This window comes from Thalassophryne amazonica, chromosome 6 (assembly GCF_902500255.1).
Source record: "Thalassophryne amazonica chromosome 6, fThaAma1.1, whole genome shotgun sequence".
Lineage (NCBI taxonomy): Eukaryota > Metazoa > Chordata > Actinopteri > Batrachoidiformes > Batrachoididae > Thalassophryne > Thalassophryne amazonica.
In genome coordinates this window covers 31,381,052-31,394,850 of record NC_047108.1, presented here as the reverse complement: position 1 = coordinate 31,394,850, position 13,799 = coordinate 31,381,052, and positions in this window count along the sequence as shown.

Here is a 13,799-nt window from a genome sequence, read left to right as displayed (position 1 = left end):
CAAATAGTAAATTCAGATGAAACAGGATGTTTATTTTTGATAAAATTATCGTTATTTGCGCACTTTATCCTGTTCTAATATACTAACGGTATACGATCGTAATTTGTCTTATATTAATTTTTTTTTTTAAATCATCCCAGTTTACCTCTTACTTGTAATCCCACAAACCGCTGCTGAAGAAGTTAGGCCATTTCCAATATATGCACTTGTTTTTTATAGTATGCTTGTAATTTAATTTTTTATCATCTTTTTATTTGCCTTTTGCTTGGGTAAATTTGTAACTGTGCTTTGTATTTGCTGCTGTTTATCTTGGCCAGGACTCCCTTGGAAAAGATTCTTAATCTCAATGGGAGTTTTAGTTAAAAAAAAAAACAAAAACCCACACACGCCACTCGCGGGATTCGAACCTGAAAAAAAAAACGAAACAGCAGAGAGGAATCTGACCACTGTTCTACAACCACAGTTAGATAATAAAAGCGTAAAATCCCTCAAATAAATAAGGAGTGAAAAAAATACAATGAAATGATATATGAAAGAGGATGTTAATTTATCAGATATTTTCCTGCCCAAATTCCCAAATTTTAGCCGATGTTAAATGACACACAGCTAAAGCCAAGCTCTCCCTTGATGCTGAAAAGGTGTTCGATAGGGTTAAGTGGGTCTATCTAACACGCTTTGGTTTTGGACTGACGTTCTGTAAATGGATACGACTATTGTACCTAAATCCAACTGCAGAGATCTTAAATAAGAAAGGCAAGGCTGTCCGTTATCACCTTTGTTATTCACTACAGCAATGGAACCCTTTGCTATAGCTGTTCAGTCACACTTATAACTGGAATCACAATTGGTCATGTAGAACATAAGCTTTCATTATATGCAGATGACAATCTTATTTCACATCTGAATTAATCTATCCCTGCTTTGCTAAGCCTGACTGATGAGTTAGGTCACATTTCAGGATATGTAATCAATAGATTAAAGTCGTCAGTTATGTTGCTAGACGATAGAGAGAAAATCCACCCGCAGTCAACTCTCAATTCAAGTCGGTTTCTAAATTCACATACTTAGGAATACAAATTCTTCCAAATATAGATTCAATTGTTAAATATAATTACGAATCAGTAACCATTGAAATTACAGAAAATGTCAACAGATGGAGGCTTCTTCTTATGTCTTTAATAGGTTGGATAAATACTTACAAAATGATACTTCCAAAATGACTACATTTTTCAGAATATTCTTCTGCCGCTCCCTGCTGATTGATTTAACAAGTTTGAATAACAAATTCTTGATTTTATATGGTCCAACCAACGTGCTAGAATAAGAATGTCCTTACTCCATTTACCTTACAATGAAGGAGGCTTGATGTGCCCAAAGATACAATTGGGCAGCCCAGCTCAGATCTATTAAGTATTATTTTTGCTTGAAGGATGCGCCCCCCCCCCAGTGGACAGAAATGGAGAGTAAATTCATAGAACCTTCATTACCTTTGTATGTTTTTTTCTGATAAAGAAGCTAATGTGATTAAGAAAACTGGAAATCAAACTGTAAAACATATAGGATATGGTATACGGTTAAAAGGTTTATTAAAGAAGCAGTTACCAATGGACCCCAATTTGCAGAAATCAAGATTTTACCCCTGGGACAGCCAATGCAGTGTTTAAACAATGGGCATAAAATGGACTGTAGAAAATTCAAAATTTATATACAGTAGGCTCAGATTGTATGATGTCATTTGATGTACTTAGTCACAAATATAAGATCCAGAGAAAATATTTTATAAATTTCTCTAACTTAGAAGTTATATTGGGGCAAAACAACAATTTATCAAAACCACCTAATTCTAAATTGGAAGAGATGATTCGTGAAAATAGTTTAAGGGAGCAATTTCCAAATTTTATAGATTACGCTTATCCAATTCCTCTGATAACTCATTTTTAAAATTAGAAACATGGAGGAAAGATTTAGACATACATTTATCACTAGAGGAGTGGTAATTGGTTTGTAATAAAGCCCATAAGCAAACTATCAATTCTCATTTGAGATTACTACAATTCAGGTGGCTTATGTGGATCTGTTACTCCGGTAAAAATCACACCAATATAATTCAAATATAGCAGATACATGTTCTAAATGTGGAGAAGAAAGGATAACACTGGTTCATTGTATTTGGGAATGTAGGGAAATTACGTCATTCTGGGTTGTAATAAAACAAACAGTGAAAGACATTATTGCTAAAGACCTGTCATTGGAACCTTCTTTTCTAATTTTAGGTATATATCCTGAAACACACAGGTTTACAAAAAATGAGCGTCTTTATTGATATTTGCTTTTTACAAGCAAAATAGCTAATAGTTCATTGGAAAAATGTCAAACCTCCAAGTGTTGGACAGTGGATCAAACACCATGCTGGCTACACTTCCATTGGAAAGGATCACATACATACTGAAAGGGGAAAAGGACATGTTTGAAAGTATTTGGAGACCTTTCATACTCTTCACTGAGGACACGGACTTAACAGAAGATCAAGAGGAAGCTGACACATAAGAACAGTTTCATGGTGCTGCTTAATTAAGAGACAGTCCCCGTGAATTTGGATTGATTTTTTTTATGGGTATGATTTTTTTAATACTGTGATTTTTGTGTCTGAGAAGATGTTCTCTTACATGTTTGTTTATGTAACTTAAAAAAAACTAAAATGACAAATAAATAGATTGCTGGAAAAAAAAAGAAAGAAAGAAAAGGTCTGATGTAACCAGACTCACCTGAGAAGCATTCAGGTGAAGATAGCTGATTGCAGTAGTCAGGTTCAGGTATGGAAGCTGGTGTGGCTGCTGACGGCCCCGGTGTAGGCGCACTGGTGCCAGTGGCCTGATGATCAAATCTTGACAGTAGTTGACCCATCTGGGTGCTCACTGTTGCTATAAACAAATCCTGGCATTTAGCAAGGTCGTTTTTTTGTGTTTTTTTTTTTAATACACATCATTAAACTACAGCAAAATTGCTCTGTAGCTTAACTGTTCTGCTCATTTGTGGATCACATGCATTGATTCTTTTTATTTATCTTTTTTGATTCAACACTGCCCTGTTGTTTTTGTTTATTTGAAGTAAATCACATTTGTTTATGATTTCAGGTGTCATTAGTTGCCATAAATGTTATGGGAGATTCTTTGGATGGAGACGCTTCAAACACCATACACAGCAGAACTACAATGACACAGCACAAGGTGGTGGTGTTGCACTATTATTTTGTCAAGGCATCAGCCATTCAGATTTTAAGTTCCTTGGGCTTCTCCATTTGTTTCACAAAGGGGTGCCACAGCAGATCTGAGGTGGGTCTACCTGCGGTTTTGCCGCAAGGTTCACACAGGATGCCTTTCCTGATGCAAATCCACATTATGGACAATGGCCAGGGGTGGTCTTATAAGTCAAAGAAAATCATACCTGATATTGTATTATTAGAACACACACACACAGTGACACTGTGTCCAAACTAATGACTGGTAGTATATAATATGTAGTCATATAGTAGTTCAGTACTAAAGTATATAACAAGAAGGGCACTTATTTCTACTATGGCCAAAATTTCCCCATATTACAATGTTGCAGATGACACAAGAAAAGTAGTCAATAGAGTGCATACCTCTACTCAGGGCCTCATCCTTCTTAATCACAATTTCGGTTTCATGTTCACCTCATAATAGAAGAATGGATCTGCTGTAATACGTACATGCAAGTTAGAGGGGCGACTCAAACTTTGCCACTCAGAGTACATCACATGTTTATATGCATTACATTTGTGAATGGAAATGAGTCCACCATCAGTATTATTGGTCTTATTCACTAAAAGTAGAAACACACATGATGTAAGCATAAAATTATGTGAACATATTTAACACAATGTCAAAGTGTGTATGTATGAGGAATGTTGTAACGGGACACAAAGGGACGGTAGACTGTAATCACACAGGAGGCCTTTAGCTAGCCCATGTAATCAGATAGTCCTGCAGATGGACAACCCCTGGAGAGGTGAGAACACCTTAAAACGCACACACACGGAAACACACTTGCACAGATTCCAGCAAACAGCCTGTGCATTGTTGTTCCACTAATCCGACTCTGAGCACTTCTACTACGGCTCTGGTCTTAACCTGGCGGGTTGGCTAGATCTTGTTCTCTTGTGTGGGTGGAAATTGTATTTGTTATAAACACTAAGTTGTGGATGGACATGTGGTTAAAACCTAAAGCCTGTTTAAGTTTAAGACACACTCTTGTATGCACTCTTGCTTTATGCAGTGAGTTGAGTATGTTTACTCATATGTTGGATTCAAATTTGAAATCATTTTAAAAATTGGAGCGGACAAATTTTCAATTCAAGTCCATATTTTTCAAAAAACCTTGCCAGATATTCACAAGGAGAAAGTGGAATATCTTTGAGGTCTCAGATTTTGAGCTTCATAAAGACTGTACAAAGTTTTTACATACTTTAGTTTCTATATAATTCCCATATTTCTTCCATGATATGCTGAAATCAACATTGGCCTTGACTCAGTGTGGAGGTCTGACTGTCATATTTCCATTCACAAAGCTGTTTCTACAGAATTGTAATCATTAATAGCATACTCAGATGAAGTGGTGATGCTACAGCTAGTGGAAGATGATACCACATTCAAATTTAAACATATGCTTCTTCATGACAGATTGGTGCAGACACCATGATGTTAAGCATTCATTATCCTATTAAATAGATAAAAAAAAAATGCACACCAAGATCCTCCGCTGAGGTGCACATGCAGAAATACTAACTCAAATATAAAGAAAAAGCAGCGGCTAGACATCAATATTTTGAGTGTGCTATGCTTTTTCTTTATATTTGAAGCATTCATTATCCACCACATCGTATAACCGTGATTGATGTCTTGGCTATCGCACAAGATGGCAGTTAGGGGCTTCTGGATGACACCTTGTGTGCTTTGTTCCTCACACATTCAAAGTTTTTCCACTTCGAACATTCCTGGTTGGTCTCTGGTTTGTGGGAATTTAACCTAGTTTCATACAAATCAGTTGGGTTTTCTTTCAAGTTAGTTAAGGGAAATCACCTGATTTTTTTTAGCATTCTTGGGGCTTGATCATTCACAAACATCTGACATCTACCTCTAATGATGGTTAAGGATATTTCCTCTGTATCTCAATGATCATTTTCCTATTTTCAAGATGATCTGGTCACCTTGTCCACATTTTTCTGAGAAGTTGCAGTTGTACACCTCCTTGGGGGAAAGTTATTTTTTAAATTCTTGCTTTTCAGCTTAAGTGAAAACCTGGATGCAAGAAGTACTTAAGTCACAAAATAACAATTTAGAGATATTTATGACCAAAGTGTTCAAAACATGCTACAGACACTTATTTCAGAGGTAGCACACAATGTCACCTGTTGCTGGTTCCAGGGGTTATACAGAGTGTTCAAACCCTTTTCTTTTTGATGTGGAAAAATAATCTTTTATTGCAAAGAAAATGAGAAAATCTGTTTTGGACTGAAGTGTCTTTTGTGGATAAATGCTCAGGTACTTTTACCACACAAAGCCCTTTATTGCTCATTTTTTATTGCTGATCACTCAGTTTTGTGAGGCCTCCTTGTCTTTCGTGGATTAACTGTATACAGAAATGCACAATTAACTCCAGTATTACCAAGTAAAGGCCAAAAATCACTCAGTTAAATCAGAAATGATGTTTTAAATAAAAGAAAACCAAACTTTCATGGCAGCATCTTTCCCGAATCAGGAGATGTGTCAGTGGCAAACTGATGTGTTGTAACAAATTTTCCACATCCTGAAACTTTGCTGCCTTTATTGGCATGAAACTCACATATGCAGGAGGAGGGACAGACATTTTGATCACTTGACACATCATGCATACTAGCATTTTGGTTGATCAGCCATGGACTTGCTCATAATTTTTAAGGAACTTCTTTCTCAAAAATTGTGGACTTGAGTATTTCTTAAACGGAATTTTAGTGAATTCACCAGTAACTGCATACCAACATGTCAGACGTGAGTATTTATTTTTTGGTATCAAATGACGACCATTATGAATTACAATACTGGTGCCAGCTTATTTTCTTCAAAAATGTGACTTAAGTATACAGTAAATATTGCAGAGTAAATATACTCTGCCAGGACTACATTTGGCCCCAGTCCAAATAGAGTAAAATATATTCTATTGTAGTGCTAAATCAATTCTATCACAGTGTAAAATCTGTTGGGGAAAGTGAAGTACACGGACCCACGCCAGGGGGCGTGAATGAACGGCAATAGGATGTCCGAATAAATAACAATTTATTCTGCAAATGTGCACAAACAACCAAATATGCTTTTGGACAGACAATTACAAAACGGTGAAGCGTGGGCAGGCCCGAGGGTAGGAGACGCCTATCCAGAGAAGAGCCGGGACCCACGATGTTCCACTGCCAACGGAGACCTGCAATACACGAGAGCCGCCAAGTCCTGAATCCGCAGGTGGCCACCACTCCAGCTGTCAGATCCGGTACTGCTGGCAGGAACAAACACAGGTTAAGGTGGGCGTGTGTACACCCAGTAAACAGTCAGCAACTCACAGAAATCCTCCTGGAGGAATAAATCCAGATACTCCCAGAGTGCAGAGGAAAACTGGAGAACGTGCAGTGTCAATGGTTATACTCAGTAAGTCAGAAGTGAGGAGTGGAGACGCCAACTCCTCCAACTTCCACAAACTCGGCTACAAGCTGCAAGTATAAGTCACAACTGCAAAGACTTCAGTAACAATGAATGTGCATACAGCACAAAACGGCTGAGTAGGTTTACCTGTAAGGTAAGCAGATAACTCGGCAGAGTACCTCCTCTTCGGTGGCCCACACAACAGGACTCCCCCCCCCCAAAACGGCTGCCTCCTGGCGCCCGACCCGGCTTGTCGGGGTGTCGTTGGTAGAAGTCCGCCAGGAGGGCAGGATCCAAGATGAAGCTCCTCTTCACCCAGGAGCGTTCTTCAGGTCCGTATCCCTCCCAGTCCACCAGATACTGGTACCCCCGACCCCTCCGACGAACATCGAGGAGCTTACGTACTGTCCACACAGGCTCGCCGTCGATGATGCAGGCAGGAGGCGGCGCCGGTCCGGGGGTGCAGAGGTCCGAGGTGTGGTATGGCTTGATCTTTGACACATGGAACACCGGATGGATCCGCAGTGAAGCGGGGAGTTTGAGCTTTACTGCAGCAGGGCTGATGACCTTTGAGATGGTAAATGGTCCGATAAACCGGTCAGTTAGTTTGGGTGAGTCCGTGTGCAGAGGTATGTTTTTAGTGGATAGCCAAACCTCCTGCCCGGGCTGGTAAGCTGGGGCCGGGCTCGTCGGCGGTCTGCATGGTCCTTCGCCCTCGTTCGGGCTCTCAAGAGAGCAGAGAGGGCTGTCTTCCACACCCGACGGCATCTCCTGAGGTGGGCCTGGAGTGAGGGGACCTCGACCTCTCCCTCCATGGCCGGAAACAATGGGGGCTGGTACCCCAAACAGACTTCAAAGGGGGAGAGGCCGGTCGCTGACAAGATCTGACTGTTATGGGCGTACTCGATCCAGGCCAGATGTTGACTCCAGGCCGTCGGGTGCGTGGAGGTAACACACCTCAAGCAAGGCCTGTTCCAGATCTTGGTTTGCCCGCTCTGCTTGGCTGTTGGTCTGGGGGGTGGTACCCGGATGACAGGCTCGCAGTGGCCCCCAGTTCCCTACAGAAACTCCTCCAGACTTGCGAGGAGAACTGGGGACCACGATCCGAGATGATATCTGTTGGGATACCATGCAGACGCAGATCTGCAGTCTCCTGGGCCGTCGGGAGCTTCAGGAGGGCCACGAAGTGAGCCACCTTGGAAAACTGGTCCACTATCGTCAGGATGGTGGTCATTCCCTGGGACGCAGGGAGGCCCGTGACGAAGTCCAGGCCGATGTGGGACCAGGGGCGACGAGGCACTGATAGCGGCTGGAGGAGTCCTTTCTAGGGTTGATGGACTGCCTTGCCCCTGGCACAGATGGTACAGGCCCGGACGTAATCCCGGGTGTCGGCTTCGACCGACGCCCACCAGAACCGCTGCCGGACCACTGCCACGGTTCTTCGCACCCCTGGATGGCAGGAGAGCTTGGAACCATGACAGAAGTCCAATACTGCAGTCAGAGCGTCTGGTGGGACGTACAGCCTGTTAGGTGGTCCACCTCCGGGATCCGGATGTCGTGTCAGGGCCTCCCTGACTACTTCCTCCACGTCCCACGTGAGGGCAGCGACGATAGTGGACTCCAGCAAGATGGTATCAGGTGGATCCGACAGCTTCGTTTTAATTTCCTCTTCGTGCACCCGGGACAGTGTGTCAGGCCTCTGGTTTTTGGTCCCGGGGCGATAGGTGATCCTGAAATTAAAACATCTGAAGAATAATGACCAACAGGCTTGCCTGGGGTTCAGATGCTTAGCGGTCTGGGTGTATTCCAGGTTCCGATGGTCAGTGAGAACCATAAATGGGACCACAGCTCCCGCCAACAGATGTCTCCACTCCTCGAGGGCCTCTTTCACCGCCAGGAGTTCCTGATTGCCAACATCATAGTTCCGCTCTGCGGGGGTTAACCTGCAGGAAAAGTAGGCACATGGGTGGAGAACATGATCGGACTACCTGCTCTGGTGGTTAGAATCGGGCTGCACCAGAACTGGTGCAGTCGAAAACCGGTGTTTCAACTCCCTAAACGCGGCTTCGCACCAATCCGACCAGGTGAAGGGGACTTTTGTGGAGGTCAGGGCTGTAAGGGGACCAACAACCTGACTATAGCCCTTGATGAACCTCCTGCAAAAATTGGCGAACCCTAGGAACTGTTGCAGCTTCCTACGATTTACCGGTTGGGGCCAATCTCTCACCACCGCAACCTTGCCCGGATCGGGAGCGACGGAGTTGGAGGAGATAATGAACCCCAGGAAGGACAAAGAAGCGCAATGGAACTCGCACTTCTCGCCCTTCACAAACAGCCGGTTCTCCAACAACCGCTGCAGGACCTGACGGACATGCTTAACATGGGTCTCAGGGTCCGGGGAGAAGATGAGGATATAGTCCAGATATACGAAGACGAATCGGTGCAGGAAATCCCGCAAGATGTCATTAACCAAAGCTTGGAATGTTGCGGGGGCGTTGGTGAGGCCGAACGGCATGACCAGGTACTCAAAGTGACCTAAGGGGGTGTTAAATGCCGTCTTCCATTCGTCTCCCTTCCGGTTCCGAACCAGGTGATAAGCATTACGGAGATCCAAATTAGTGAACATTTTGGCTCCATGCAGGGGCACTGAATCCAAAAGAGGTAACGGGTATCGGTTGTGAACCGTGATCTCGTTCAGCCCTCTATAATCAATGCATGGACGGAGTCCGCCGTCGTTCTTGCCCACAAAAAAGAAACCTGCACCCAACGGGGATGAAGAATTTTGGATTAGCCTGGCAGCTAAAGAGTCCCGGATGTAGGTCTCCATTGATTCGCGCTCAGGACGTGAGAGATTGTACAGCTTGCTGGACGGGTACTCAGCGCCTGGAACCAAATCAATGGCACAATCATACGGTCGGTGTGGGGGCAGTGTGAGTGCCAGATCTTTGCTGAAAACGTCAACAAGATCATGATACTCAGCCGGCACCGTCGTGAGATTGGGGAGGACTCGGACCTCCTCTTTAACAGCCTCACCGGGTGGCACCGAGGATCTTAAACACTCCCGGTGGCAGGTTTCGCTCCATTGAGCCACAACCCCAGATGGCCAATCGATCCGGGGATTGTGCTTCACCATCCATGGATAATCCTGGAGGTAGAAGGTGTTACATAAAACACAATCTCCTCCCTGTGATTACCAGAGACAACCAAGGTTAAAGGCTGTGTCTGGTGTGTAATTTCTGGAAGAAGAGTGCCATCTAGTGCCCGCATCTTCAATGGTGAAGGAACGGCCACCAGAGGGAGCCCTACCTCCTTAGCCCACCTACTGTCTAGTAGATTCCCTTCTGAGTAAGGGTTAAATCCCCACAGAGGATTGTGACTGGGAGTCGTGCGCATTTGCGTGGGACACCCGTGTGGGTTGTATAACTCACTCTTAACCCAGTCTCTAAGGTTGAGTCTTGTTGTTTGACCGCCTGGGGCCCCTTATTCTGCGCATGCTCATTCGAGCCGCAGTAAACACACTCTCCACGTGCCAGTCTCCTCTGTTTTTCCTTCTTTGTCATTTTGGCCCTGCTCGTTTCCATAGCAATGTCAGCAGGGAGAGCTGGTGTGACGTGGAGAGCCCTGGCTCTGAAACAGGAAGAGGGCGGCGCTGCTTCGGACCTGGAAGGGGGAGGGATGACGCGCGCCCGGCCACGTCCTTCGTCTCGCTCCCATTTATGTTCCTGTAATCGATTGTCTAACCGGATAACCAGATCAATAAGCCCATCTAACTCCTGCGGCTGATCCTTGGCCACCAGGTGCCCCTTTAGGGCCAGAGACAGCCCGTTTACAAAGGCAGCGCAGAGTGCTACTGAATTCCAACCGGACCTCGCTGCTGCGATGCGGAAGTCGATTGCATAATCAGATGCCCTCTGTTGTCCCTGTCTGATAGACAGCAGCATATTTGAAGTGGATTTGCCTCTATTAGGATGATCAAACACCTGTCGAAACTCCCTGATAAACCCAGTGTATGTCGACAGGAGCCGTGGGTTCTGCTCCCAGAGCGCCGTAGCCCAGGCGCGTGCCTTGCCCCGAAGCAAATTAATCACATAAGCCGGCTGTGGTCTGACGCGTACGTCACGGGGCATTGTGAAAAAACGAGCGCGCACTGCATCAAGAAGTCTGCGCATGCTTCGACACAACCCCCGTACGGTTCCGGGGAGCTAATATAGGCTTTGGCCGATGGGGGGGGAGACCTTTGAACGGCCACTGGAGTTTCAATGTTTAGCAACAGGTCCGCAGAAGGAGTGGCTGCAGCCGCGCCTGATGCGCGCGCCTCCACCTGAGCGGTGAGAGCCTCCATCCTACGGGTGAGGTGAACGTCCTGCTCGATTAATAGATCCAACCGAACAATAAGGTTGGTGAGAATGTGCTGCAGCTCACCCAACTCACCTCCTGGTGGAGCCTGCGCACCTTGCATTTCCATTGGTCATTCAACTGGTGGAAAACACCCCTCAGAGTCCATGACGTGGCCGAGTTATCCTGTTGGGGAAAGTGAAGTACACAAACCCATGAATGAACGGCCAATAGGATGTCTGAATAAATAACAATTTATTCTGCAAATGTGCACAAACAACCAAATATGCTTTTGGACAGACAATTACAAAACGGTGAAGCGTGGGCAGGCCCGAGGGTAGGAGACGCCTATCCAGAGAAGAGCCGGGACCCACGATGTTCCACCACCAACGGAGACCTGCAATACACCAGAGCTGCCAAGTCCTGAATCCCCAGGTGGCCACCGCTCCAGCTGTCAGATCCGGTACTGCTGGCAGGAACAAACACAGGTTAAGGTGGGCGTGTGTACACCCAGCAAACAGTCAGCAACTCACAGAAATCCTCCTGGTGGAATAAATCCAGATACTCCCAGAGTGCAGAGGAAAACTGGAGAACGTGCAGTGTCAATGGTTATACTCAGTAAGTCAGAAGTGAGGAGTGGAGACGCCAACTCCTCCAACTTCCACAAACTCGGCTACAAGCTGCAAGTATAAGTCACAACTGCAAAGACTTCAGTAACAATGAATGTGCGTATGGCACAAAACGGCTGAGTAGGTTTACCTGTAAGGTAAGCAGATAACTCGGCAGAGTTATGGTGTCTCTCCCAGGCCTTTATGGGTTGGGTGATGAGTGATGAGTGACAGCTGTCAAGGTCCACCTGGAGATCCAAACAGGTCACTGCGCCCTCTCGTACCTGAAACCCGCCAACAGGCAGGGCGCCCTCTGGTGGTGAGCCAGCAGTACCTCCTCTTCGGCGGCCCACACAACAAAATCAACTCTATCATGATGTGAATGACTCTTACTGAAGTTGAAAAATTTGATTTGACAAGACGGCAGAGCTGATTTCACCCTACAACAGTGATGTCAGATTAACTACACCTCGTAACATCTTCCTTTCCAAATTAAAACATACAAGGGTAGGCTGAAAAGTTCTAAGGCTCACTATGATGCAGTTAATACATTAACTGCATCAAAATGAGCCTTAGAACCTTTCAGCCTACCTTCGTATTTCCATATCTTTAACAATAAACCAGGCCGAACTAAAGAAACTCTCCACTGTAGTGTAAGGTAATCTGCACTGTAACATTTGGAATAGGCAACAACACTGTACTCCCAACCTGTACATGTATTTAAGCCTTCCCTACTACCAGTCCAGTCTCTTAGGTTTGCTTTGATGTCTGTCCTACTCTGGTACGTATGACACCCCCTTCAGTCCCCACTGCAGTAGAGGGACCAACCGACAAGAAGCTAACTGGGAAGGGCCCTGTTTCGTGTATAAATGGGCTCGGCCTGTTCACTGCTGTAATGGTTACCCCGTATCCTTTCTCGCAAATGTTAGTAGGCCCTGACTCAAAGTAATTACAACCAAGAGTAGCACCCAGTTCAACTCAGGTCAACTCTATTGCATTGATAGATGGAACCATCATTGTCCGCCAAATAGGATCTGGGTGCAACTTTGCCAACACAGGTCCCAGCCCTCCAGATGTGAGCCGAATCACCAGGCAAAGGCTTCATCCTGACCATCTCGCCCACCTCCAGCTCTGGCAAGATCTGCGCTGACTGGTCGTAGAAGAACTTGGCAAGCTGCCTTTTGTGCTGTAGCTTCTCAGTGACTCCTTTCACCACTGCTGGTTCAAGGAGTTTGTTGGACATGGGAATAGAGGTTTTCAGCCGACGAGACACAAGACGCTGTGCTGGACTGCTATCCATGTTCTCTGTAGTAGTATTTCTCCAGTGCAGAACCGCTTCCAAGGGTCATTGTCGTCACGTGAGGCTTTGTGCAACAGCATTTTTGCAATCTTGATGGCCAACTCAGCTTTGCCGTTTGCTTTTGGATGTCTTGATGAAGAGGTTACATGCTCAAACTCCTATTCTGAGACAAAACGAGTGAATGCAGATGTAAATTTAGGGCAATTATCATTGATGACCTTGTCTGGCAGGCCATAGCTTGCGAACTGTGTGTTACAGCGTCTGATTACAGTCTCAGCCGAAAGATCAGGAAGGAGCTCAATCTACCACAAATCAGAATAATGATAGACAAAGAGCAGATAGTGCTTTGGACCATGACTGAAAAGGTCCATGCTTACTGTCTGCCATGGTCTGGTTGGCAGTGCATGGGAGAGCATGGTCTCTTTCTGTTGATTGTGAGCATAGTCATTGCAAGTTGTGCACATACAAAGTCTTTAATCTCTGCCTGAATGTTTGGCCAATACAAAGTTTCACAAGCTTGCCGCTAGCATCATCTCCCCCTTGTGTGACTAGAGTGTATGCGTGCAAGCATTTCTGGATGCAGTGATTTAGGTATCATAACTCTTTGACCTCTGAACAAAATGCCAATTAGAGTACTGATTTCATCCCTGTAGGGCCTGTACCCCTTGATAATGAGGGGTGTGTTCCTCTTTAACATATGGCCAGCCCGCGATAACTGTGGACTGAAGTGTCTGGAGTCCTTCATCTCTGTCAGTGTGCTGCCTAATTTGTTCCAGTCATTGGTCCGTCACGTTAAGGTAGTTCACCTGATTTACATGCTGCAGGTCCTCTTGCACCTCCTGTAGAAAGCAAACAGTATGTTGCTGG